Source organism: Mus caroli, unplaced genomic scaffold (genome assembly GCF_978045245.1).
Source record: "Mus caroli unplaced genomic scaffold, Mus_caroli_1 scaffold_19, whole genome shotgun sequence".
NCBI lineage: Eukaryota > Metazoa > Chordata > Mammalia > Rodentia > Muridae > Mus > Mus caroli.
The window spans coordinates 16,579,416-16,591,226 of record NW_028227274.1 but is presented as its reverse complement, the minus strand read 5'-3'; the positions used below and the strand labels follow the sequence as shown (position 1 = coordinate 16,591,226).

Here is an 11,811-nt window from a genome sequence, read left to right as displayed (position 1 = left end):
CCCTCTTCATGGAACCATAGAACACTTTTGTTTTGCTGCTAGTTGCAATTTTCACGCAAAGATTCTCCTTAAAAGTTTTACTAACCTAAAGATTTAAGAAGGAAAATAAAATAGACTAGTAAAAACTGGCCTTCTGGTCAGTGCCCTTCTCTCAGTAATAAGATTTGACAAAGGAAATTTTATTACAACAGAGTAGAGCAAAAATGTTCAACTACAGAAAAAAAATACATCCAATCAGATCCAGGATATAATGCAGAAGGGACATCATTTTCTTAGCATGCACCAGGCCCGAGATTCAATCACCAACACAGAAAAAAATAAAACAATCAAACAAACAAACAAACCAACAGACAAAAAGCCAACACAGACCACAGTGGGATAATATCATTAAGTAGTCATTTGTATTGAGACACCTGGGTATATTTATGTTTACCAATTTACCAATTATGTGTTCCAATCTAAGCAACAATGTGAGAATATATCTTTCAATAATTTTGGTTTTGTTGCAATTAATCCTCTAAAATATGCCAGGCAGATGCTATATGCCATAATGTAAGCTTTAAACCACAGCTGAGCGGACTTTGCTGGAACTTGTATCAGTAAAAAAAAGGTAAGGTAACTCCTGTATAAAGATCACTGAAGAAATTCCACAGTCAGCAAGACATGTAAATTTCAGTGTTTAATTGGTGACTTAGAATAGATGCTATAATACACATGCACATTGTTGCTCCTATTTCTTGACAGTTCATGAAATATGTTATCAGAAACTAAACTTGGTAACAGTTGAAGGACAGAATATATTAGTATATAAAGTAAAGACAAGAAACTCCCAGTTTAAAATTTCCTAAAAGGTCCAATTCACCTAGACTTGAGTCCTAAAATAGCAAGTATTTTCTAAGAAGGAAAAGTATCATTTAGAAGAATAGAAAACATTGTTTAATATAGCATTCTGAAAATACCATTACTGATTGTGCATGACAATTGGAACAACAATAGAATTTAACATGCCCATAAATATAGTCATGATTTTTATTATTATTATTATTATTTGCCTTAATTTAATTTATGCTACTGTGATGAGTACCATGATCAGAAACAATTGAGGAAAGAAAGGGTTTATTTCATTTTACAGGTTATAGTTCATCATTGAGGGAATCTAGGATGGAATCACAATCAGGAATTGAAGCAGAGAATATGGAAGAATACTATTCATCAATGCATTCTCTGGCACTTGCTTATAGCTTTATTTTATAGCCCATGACTACCAGCTGAGGATATTGCTATCCATCAATCATTAATAAAGACAATCTTTAAAACATGACCACAGGCCAATTTGGACACTCTCCAAGTGAAATTCATTCAAGAAACTAAAATATGTCAAATTGACAGCTAGAGTTAACTAGGATATTTATTATTATCCTTAACAATAATGATGATAATAATTGAATGTATTTGTGTGTGGACATAAGCATGTGGGTCTTCATGTATTTGACACCAGGGATTGACTTCAGGGGTCTTTGTTTATTGTTCTCCATCTCATATATGTTATTGAGATAGCGTATCTCAGTGAATGTCGAAATCAGTGATTATGCTAAACTGCTTAGATGGTAAGATCCAAGAATTCTGCTGTCTCTACTCTCTTAAGCTGTGGTTATAATCAGTCTGTGTCCAAATGATTTATCTTTTAAATAATTTCATATATAATTTCATTGTATTTACATCATTTCTACCCTTCTTTTCTGCTCACAACTTCTTTTATATCCTCCCATTCTCTCTTAAGTTTATGAGTGCTTTTATAATTATTATTGCATGTGTATGTATGTATTATTTTGATACATACAAGTATCCTGAGAGTTTTCAAACTTCAAACTAATTTCTAATCTATTTTCTTGGTCAGTGCAATTTGATAGCCTCCCAGATATGAGAAGAAATAAATCTATCTGACAATAAACAAATGTCTGAGAATTAACGCCAGAAGGAATACCCATTAGAACATAATCTATTTCACCTCTTGCTAGATGTAGTCTCTTTATTTGGATGAGGTTAAAGGACTGAAGCTCTGGAGGCTAACAGAAAGAAAGGAAGCAGGCAAACTCGGGAGATAGGAGTTGGGGGGACCTTCCAGAATGCACCAGAGACCTGGGATGTGAGAGACTCTCAGGACTCAAAGGGAGAGACCTTAGATGAAATGCCCAACAGAAGGGAGAGGGAGCTTATAGAGACTACCTCCAGCAGGAAGACAGGACATCAAGTGAGGGGGTTGCCACCCCACAGTCACATCTCTGACCCATAATTGTTCCTGTCTGAAAGAATTGCAAGGATGGAAATAGAGAAACGCCTGAGGAAAAGAAGGTCTAGTGACAGGCCCAAAGTGGGATCCAGCTCAAGGGGAGGTCCCAAGGCCTGACACTATTACTGAGGCTATGAAGCGCTCACAAAAAGGGACCTAGCATGATCACACTCCGGAAGACCCAACAAGCAGCTGAAAGAGTCAGATGTAGATATTCGCACCCAACCAATGGATAGAAGCAGCTGACCCCTGTTGTTGAATTAGGGAATGCTGAAAGAAGCTTAGGAGAGGGGTGTTCTTGTAGGAGGGCCAGCAGTCTTAATCTGACCCCTGAGATCTCTCAAACACTGGACCACCAAACTGACAGCATACACTAGCTGGTATGAGGCCCCCAGCTTACATACAGTAGAGGACTGCTGGGTCTGTGTTCATTCAGAGATGATGAACCTAATCCTCAAGAGACTGGAGGCCCCAGAGAGTTTAGAGGTCAGTTGGGGATGGGGTTGGGACATTCAAGTGGAGACAGGGGAGGAGGTATGGGATGTAGAACAGTCAGAGGGTAGATAGGAGGGGTGATAAAATATGGAGTGTAAAGAAAATTTAATAAAAAAGAGAAAGAAAAGAAGAAAAAAGAAAACCACTAAACCATTGTGAATTTGTACTTACCTGAAACTAAATTTACTCACTCATTTAAAAGTAGCATATTTTAACATTTCTAATTTAACTGACTCAAGCAGCACACACAGGCAACAAATTCTTAACTTTTATTCTTCTTCTTAGCGTGTTCTTGCATTGTGACGAAAATCTTATTTTTCAGTTCCTTTTTCCAGAGAGTGCCTTGTGCTGTCTTTCAGTTCCAGCTTCTCAAGTGTGAGTTATCTCCTAAACTGTATTAGATAAAATGAAATTTCTCAAATGCACCAATTAGGAATTTTTAACTGGCAACTAGTTAAGTTACCCAAATGTAAGATGTTTGCTTCTATATGTTCCACTTGAAAATTAATATACTTTTAAAACCCGAGATGATTAAACTCAAATTTTCAAACCTTGCTCTGATGAGTTCTTTGTTAAAACAGTGTTGGGGAGGACACAAGTATGGCTAGACTGGGCAGAAAGCCTGGCTGTACTTGGGGTAGGAAGGGGAAGATGCATGGGAAAGAATAGTAAATGGACTATTTGAAGGAAATCATGAGTGGAGGGAAGAGAAACACAATTGCCATTAGATTTCTGTGGTCAGAAGCTGATGAGTTCTGGGTACCCAGTGAAAACAGAAAGGAGAAGCAGTCAGGGCTCAGTGTCTTAGAGGGCCTTAATTCTAAAAGAATACACTTCAGGCATATTCTTACAAAATGAGAATGTTATGATTTAAATGCATGTTCAAAATGTCCTCGACTAAGAAGTTACAAGTAGCATGATTAAGGAATGTAAGCGAATGCTTTGATTTTGATATAATTAACTACTGGGTTCATTATGAGAGAAAAAATAAAGCCCTCCATTGTTCCCTATTTTGTTAATTGACATTGTAATTACTACAAAATCCTTTTCAAGTCAGGCTTGGAATGTACATTCTGAGAGGATCTGGGTTTTGTTCATTATTTACTCTCTCCTAGTTTCTCTTAGGCTATGACCCTGATGTAATTATGGTACACTGGTTAAATGTAATATATTTTAGGTAATGATCCATCCAAGTGCATCACTCACCATATCTGGGCCCATGAAAGACAGCAAGTCACTGTTTTATTCCTGGTTAAGGAAGGATTTGGTGGTCAGCTGCTATTGCTTATCATCATAGATAACTTTGCTATTGACAGACAGTGTGATTTTTAGGAACACTGGTGCCAGTATATGACTGAGTTCAAGTATAAAATGCTGGCTCTCTGGGAAATTTCTAGCCTGTAACATGGCCCCAGCTCTGCTTAGTAGGTCAATCAATTATTTGTTAGGTCTGTATTTCTTCTGGGCTCTTTTCTTTTCCCAGTCTTGCCTTCTCACTCTGTCTTCTAATGGACTGGATCCCAGCTCAAGTTGTTCTTTAATGTGCCCTGCTTGTTAAACTTCAGAGTCTTCTAGAAAACATGACTGCCAACCAACTCTAAAAATCCAAGGCTTATTCAACCTAGTCAGAAGTCATTGAATTATACTTAAGTTCTTAAGATATGCAGGAATACATTCCACTAGAAAAAGAGTCACTTATTCTCTATGTACAAGAGGCTCTCCTCCAATTGGTTGTGGGAATTTGAATTAAAATAACTCATCTGCTGATAATGGAAAGTGCCAGTGTCAATGTCAAGGCACACTTCAAAAACGTGATTGGAATAAAGCTTTGAGTAGAGAGCTGAAAAATGTGGAGGTACTACTAGAACATACTGCTGTCTTGTAAGAAAATGGTTAGAAGTTCTGTAAAGTATGCTCCAGTTATCCTTGATAGAAGGTGAAAGCAGATTTAACCACATGCTTGAGTGTGTGCATGAGAACACACACACACACACACACACACACACACACACACACACAAGCAACATACACAAAACCTTATAATGTTTCTGTAACAAAAACTTGAGTATTAATAATGACAAGCAATATGTTATAAATTATTTCTAATAATTAAAAGTCAACCTATGATCTCTCATGGGAATAATTGACTAAAATGATGTTTTAAACAATATTTTTCTGTTTGAAATAGAAAAAAATGTCAGTTTTAGAATTTCCTTTTCTTTGGATTTTATTTTTCTTGGATTGTTTTATGAATAACTGTGGTTTTAAAGATGATTTTTGACTTTTCAAGCTTTTCTTATGATAATGACCTTTAAGTAACTAAAGTCATTACTCTGTGAACATTTCATGTCTTTTAAAATTACATTATATTTTCTATTTTCTTTGCATCCTAAAAGATAAGAATGTTATGGAATATATAAAATGATCAGCATAAGTAAATGATTCCTGAAGATTGACAGCTTTGTTATTAAGTTTTGTTAGGATTTCTTCCATGTTTCTGCCTCTTTATGTCTGTCTGCTATCTGTCTGTCTTTTGTGTGTGTGTGTGTGTGTGTGCATGTATGTGATTTATTAGAATGGCTTATGGGCTGTAGTCCATCTAGTCCAACAAAGCTGTCTACCAATGGAGTATACAAGAATCTGGTAGTTATCTAGTCCATAAAGATAGATTTCTTAGCTGGTCTTCACTATATGATGGAATCCTCAAGAATTAAGCTCTAGTTATTCAGTGAAGAAATAGACTTGTTATCAAGAGTGAGAGCAAACAGGCAAAGGGAGTAAGTTTTCTTTTTCCATATCCTTTATATATATAGGCTCTTAGCAGAAAGTGTGGCCCAGTAGAATGAATAACTGAGTCTATCTGACTATTACAAGAAGGCATGTGTTGTGTGGGGTCTCTGTGTTTATGTGTTTTTGTGTGTTTGTGTGTGTGGTGTGTGTGTAATAAATGCCTTCCTTGTACCACTCTAATTTTCTCTCCTCACCCTCCCTTTCTTCACCTCTCCTCCCTCCACTTCTTCAAGATCCCCCCTTTCATCTTTCCTCCCTATATCCTCTCCTCTCTCTTTTTCCTAAGAAAAGAGGAGACGTCTTATGGATATTAACCAGTCTTGTCACACTAAAATACAGTAATCTATTGAGGCGAGATCAGGCAGCTTGGCTTGTGGTAATGGATCCAAAGGCAGGCAATAGTATCAGAGACAGTCCCTGCTCCCACCTTACAAATTTTACATAAAGACTCAGCTGCACAAGTGTTACATATGTGCAGAGGGTCTAGTTCAGTCCCATGCATGCTCTCTGGTTGTCAGTTAAGTCTCTATCAGTCCCTATGTTTATACAACAGACAAAAAGAGCAAGCTTCCTTCTTCCATATCCTTTATATAGGTTCTTAGCAGAAAGTGTGGCCCAGTAGAATTAATACCTGACTCTATCTGACTATTACAATGAGGCATGTGTTGTGTGGTATCTGTGTGTATGCCATGGGCCCTGGTAAGTTGATTCTGTATGTTTCCTTTTGGTGTCTTTGACCCCTCTGGCTCCTTCAATCCTTCCTTCCCTTCTTCCACAGAATTTTCCAAGCTCTGTTTAATGTTTGGCTGTGGGCCTCTGCATCTGTTTATATCAGTTATTGGGTGAAGCTTCTCTCATGAAAGTTATGACAGGCTCCTGTCTATAAGAATAGCAAAATATTAACAGTGTCAGGAATGGGCTCCTTTCCATGGCATGGGTCTCAAACTGGTTGGCTATTTTCTCAATTTCTGCTCTATCCCCCACCCCTCCACTCTTGAATACAGGACAAAATGTGGCTCTGAGGTATTGTAGCTGGGTTGGTGTCCCAGTCTCTCTACTGGAAGTCTTTTCTGTTGCAGGAGATGACTGGTTCGGGCCCCATCCCCTATTTTGCTAGGTGTCTTAGCTGGAGATCCTGATAGACTCCTGAGAATTTCCATTATCTTAGGTTCTAACTAATCCTAGAGATGATCCTGATTCCAGTTGTCTCTCCCAGTACTCTCTCCTTCTATCTTCTCCCCAAATGATCCTCCCAGTTCCAATCTTGTTTCCATCCCAATCAAGTGCTCTTAACTACTGAGCCATCTCTTTAACCCTAGTGGGTCTCTTTTATTACCAGTGATTAGCCTGTCTGTTTTTATGCTGCAATACCATATAGTATTTAATATTATTGCTCTGTAGAACAGTCTGAAATCAGGGCTTGTGATACCTCCAGAAGGTCTTTTATTGTACAGGATTGTTTTAGCTATCCTGGATTTTTATTTTTCTATATGAAGTTGAATATTGTTGTTTGAAGTCTGTAAAGAATTGTGTTAGAATTTTGTTGGAAATTGCATTGAATCTGTAGATTGTTTTTGACAAAACGGCCATTTTTAGTATGGTAATCCTACGTATCCATGAACATGGCAGGTATTTCCACCTTCTGATTTCTTCTTCAAAGATGTGAACTTCTAGTCAAGCTGCTGCTGTTCACCTGTCAACCCCTCCCCCACCCCTACCCCATCATGTACTAGTTGCCTCAAAAGATTCAAAGTCTAAGATGGCAACCCTCAAGGACCAGCTGATTATAAATCTTCTTAAGGAAGAACAGGTCACCCAAAACAAGATTATAGTTGTTGGGGCTGGTGCTATTGGCATGGCTTGTGCTATCAGTGTCTTAATGAAGGACTTGGCAGATTAGCTTGCCCTTGTTGAAGTCATGAAAGACAAGATAAAGGGAGAGATGATGGATCTCCAGCATGGCAGTCTCTTCTTTAAAACACAAAAAATTGTCTCCAGCAAAGACAATTGTGACTGCAAACTCCAAGCTGGTCATCATCACAGCAGGGGCCACCAGCATGAGGGAGAGAGCGGACTCAACCTGGTCCAGAGAAACGTGAGCATCTTCAAGTTCATCATTCTCAATATTGGGCACTACAGTCCACACTGCAAGCTGCTGAGATAGTCTCAAATCCAGTGGATATCTTGACCTACGTGACTTGGTAAATCAGTGCCTTTCCCAAAATCCGAGTGCTTGCAATCTGGATTCAGCTCAGTTCCGTTACCTGATGGGAGAAAGGCTGGGGGTTCTCCTGCTAAGGTGTCATGGCTGGGTCCTGGGAGAATATGGTGACTCCAGTGTGCCTGCGTGGAGGGTTGTGAACATTGCTGGCATCTCCCTGAATTCTCTGAACCCAGAACTGGGCACTGATGCAGATAAAGAGCAGTGGATGGATGTTTCACAAGCAGGTGGTGGACAGTGCATATGAGGTGAGCAAGCTGAAAGTTTGCACATTCTGGACCACTGGCCTCTCTGTGGCAGATTTGGCTGAGAGCATAATGAAAAACCTTAGGTGGGTGCATTCAATTTCCACCATGATTAAGGGTCTCTATGGAATAATGGTGATGTCTTCCTCAGTGTCTCATGTATCCAGGGACAAAATGGAATCTCGGATGTTGTGAAGGTGACACTGACTCCCGAGGAAGAGGCCCATCTGAAGAAGAGTGCAGATACCCTCTGGGGAATCCAGCAGGAGCTGCAGTTCTAATGTCTTCCCAGTGTCCTGACACTTCACTGTCCAGGCTGCAACAGGGTTTCTATGGAGACGACACACTTCTCATCTGAGCTGTGGTTAGTACAATTGTGTTGAGGTAGTGTGAGGAAATATCTCAGTTCCCACAGTTCTGCCCAGTGGTACTTGTGTAGTGGTACTTGTGTAGTGGTAACCTGGTTAGTGTGGCAGTCCCACTGTCTCAGCCATTCAGTACTTCTCAGTTGAGAATTCTTTGTTTAGCTCTGTACCCCCTTTTTAATGGGGTTACTTAGTTCTCTGGAGTCTATATTCTTGAGTTCTTTGTACATATTGGATATTAACCATATATCAGATGTAGGATTGGTAAAGACCTTTTCCCAATCTATTGGTTACCATTTTGTCCTATTCTTAGTATCCTTTGCCTTACAGAAGCTTTGCAATTTTATGAAGTCCCTTTTGTCTACTGTTGATCTTAAAGCATAATCCATTGGTGTTCTCTTCAGGAAACTTTTGCCTGTGCCCATGTGTATGAAGCTCTTCCCCATTTTCACTTCTATGAGTTTCAGTGTATCTGGTGTTATGTGGAGGTCCTTTACGCTCATGGACTCGAGCTGTCTACAAGATGATAAGAATGGATCAATTTCCATTCTTCTGAATGCTAACCACCAGTTGGATCAGAATCATTTGTTGAAAATGTTCTCTTTTATTCCACTGGATGGTTTTAGCTCCTTTGTCAAAGATCAAGTGACCATAGATGTGTGGGTTCATTTCTGGGTCTTCAGGTCTACTCCATTGATCTATCTGTCTGTCTCTGTACCAATATCATGCAATTTTTATATTGCACTGTAATACAGCTTGAGGTCAGGGATGGTGATTCCCCCATAAGTTCTTTTGTTGTTGAGAATAGTTTTTGATATCCTGAGTTTTTCTGTTATTCCAAATGATTTTGCAAATTGCTCTTTCTAACTCTATGAAGAATTGAGTGGGAATTTTGATGGGGTTGCATTGAATCTGTAGATTGCTTTCAGCAGGATAGCCATTTTTACTATATTAGTCCTGCCAATCCATGAGCATGGGAGATCTTTCCATCTTCTGAGATCTTCTTTGATTTCTTTCTTTAGAGACTTCAAGATTTTATCATATAGATCTTTCACTTGCTTAATTAGAGTCACACCAACATATTTTATATTATTAGTGACTACTGTGAAAGTTGTTGTTTCCCTAATTTCTTCTAGCCTGTTTATCCTTTGTGTAGAGGAAGGACACTGATTTCTTTGAGTTAAATTTTTTGTTTGTTTGTTGTTGTTGTTTCAAGACAGTGTTCTCAGTGTAGCCCTGGCTGTCCTGGAACTCACTCTGTAGACCAGGCTGGCCTCAAACTTAGAAATCCTCCTGCCTCTGCCTCCCAATTGCTGGGATTAAAGGCGCGCGCCACCACCACCTGGCTTGAGCTAATTTTAAATCCAGCTACTTTGCTGAAATTGTTAATCAGGTGGGATCTGATGATTTTTTGGATTTCCTCAGATTCTGCTGTTATTTCTCTTTTCATTTCCGATTTTGTTAATTAGAATATTGTCTCGGTGCCCTCTAGTCAGTCTGGCTAAGGGTTTATTTATTGATTTTCTTAAATAACTAGTTCCTGGTTTGGTTGATTCTTTTATAGTTCCTTTTGTTTCTACTTGGTTGATTTCAGCCCTGAGTTTGAATATTTCCTGCCCTCTACTCCTTTTCGGTGAATTTGCTTCTTTTTGTTATGGAGTTTTCAGATGTTCTGTCAAGCTGCTAGTGCATGCTTTCTCAAGTTTCTTTCTGGAGGCACTCAGGGCTATGAGATTTCCTCTTAGGTCTGCTTTCATCGTGTCCCATTAGTTTGGACATGTTGTGTCTTCATTTTCATTATATTCTAAGAATCCTTTAATTTCTTTCTGTATTTTTTCCTTGACCAAGTTATCATTGAGTAGAGTGTTGTTCAGTTTTCATGTGTATGTGGGCTTTCTATTGTTTATATTGTTATTAAAGAACAGTCCTACACCACAGTGATCTGATCAGATGCATGGGATTATTTCAATCTTCTTGTATTTGTTGAGGCCTGTTTTGTGATTGAATAGTTTGTCAATTTTGGACAAGGTACCATGAGGTGCTGAGAAGAAGTTATATTCTTTTGTGTTAGGATAAAACGTTCTCTATATATTTGTTAAGTCAATTTGTTTCATAACTTCTGTTAGCTTCACTGTGTCCCTGTTTAGTTTCCATTTCCATGATCTGTCCATTGCTGAGAGTGGGGTATTGATATCTCCCACTATTATTGTGTGTGGTGCAATGTGTGCTTTGAGCTTTAGTAAAGTTTCATTTCTTAATGTGGGTGCCCTTGCTTTAGGAGCATAGGTATTTATAATAGAGTTCTTCTTGGTAGATTCTTTCATTTGAATATGAAGTGTCCCTACTAATCTTTTCTGATAACTTTAGGTTGAAAGTCAACTTTATTCAATATTTGAATAGCTACTCCAGCTTGTTTCTTGGGACCATGTGCTTTGAAAATTGTTTTCCAGCCTTTTATTCTGAGGTAGTGTCTGTCTTTGTCATTGAAGTGGGTTTCCTGTATGCAGCAAAATAATGGGTCCTGTTTATGTATCCAGTCTGTTAGTACATGTCTTTTATTGGAGAATTTTGTCCATTGATAGTAAGAGACATTAAGGAAAAAAGATTGTTGCTTCCTGTTATTTCTGTTGCTAGAGATGGAATTATGATTTTGTGGTTATCTTCTTCTTGGTTTCTTAAAAGAAGATTATTTTCTTGCTTTTTCTAGGGTATAGTTTACCTTCTTGTGTTGGAGTTTTCCCTTTACTATCCTTGGAAGGGCTAGTTTACTAGAGAGATTGTGTAATTTTTTTTTTTTTTGTCATGGAATATCTTGGTTTCTCCATCTATGTTAATTGAGAATTTTGTTGGGTATAGTAACCCGGGCTTGCATTTGTGTTCTCTTAGGGTCTGTATAACATCTGCCCAAAATCTTCTAGCTTTCATAATCTCAGGTGAGAAGTTTGGTATAATTATGATAGGTCTATCTTTATATATTTCTTGACATTTTTCCCTTGTTGCTTTTAATATTCTTTTTGTTTGTTTGTTTTGTGCATTTGGTGTTTTGACTGTTATGTGATAGGAGGAATTTCTTTTCTGGTCCAATTTATTTAGAGTTCTATAGGTTTCTTGTATGTTAATGGTCATCTCTTTCTTTAGGATAGGGAAGTTTTATTCTATAATTTTGTTGAAGATATTTAATGGCTCTTTAATTTGGGAACATTTGCTGTCTTCTCTACCTATTATCCTTCCGTTTGGTCTTTTCATTGTGTCCTAGATTTCCTCGATGTTTTGAGTCAGGATCATTTTACATTTTGCATTTTCCTTTGATTGTTGTGTCAATGTTTTCTGTAATATCTTCTGTACTTGAGATTCTCTCTTCTGTTTCTTGATTCTGTTGGCAATGCTTGCATCTATGACTCCTGA

At 38.1% G+C, this 11,811-nt stretch overlaps 1 pseudogene; it reads left to right on the top strand.

The window, feature by feature from the left end:
• Positions 1 to 7,328: 7,328 nt before the first annotated feature.
• Positions 7,329 to 8,322, top strand: LOC110284882 (L-lactate dehydrogenase A chain pseudogene; annotated as a pseudogene).
• The last annotated feature ends 3,489 nt before the right edge of the window (positions 8,323 to 11,811 follow it).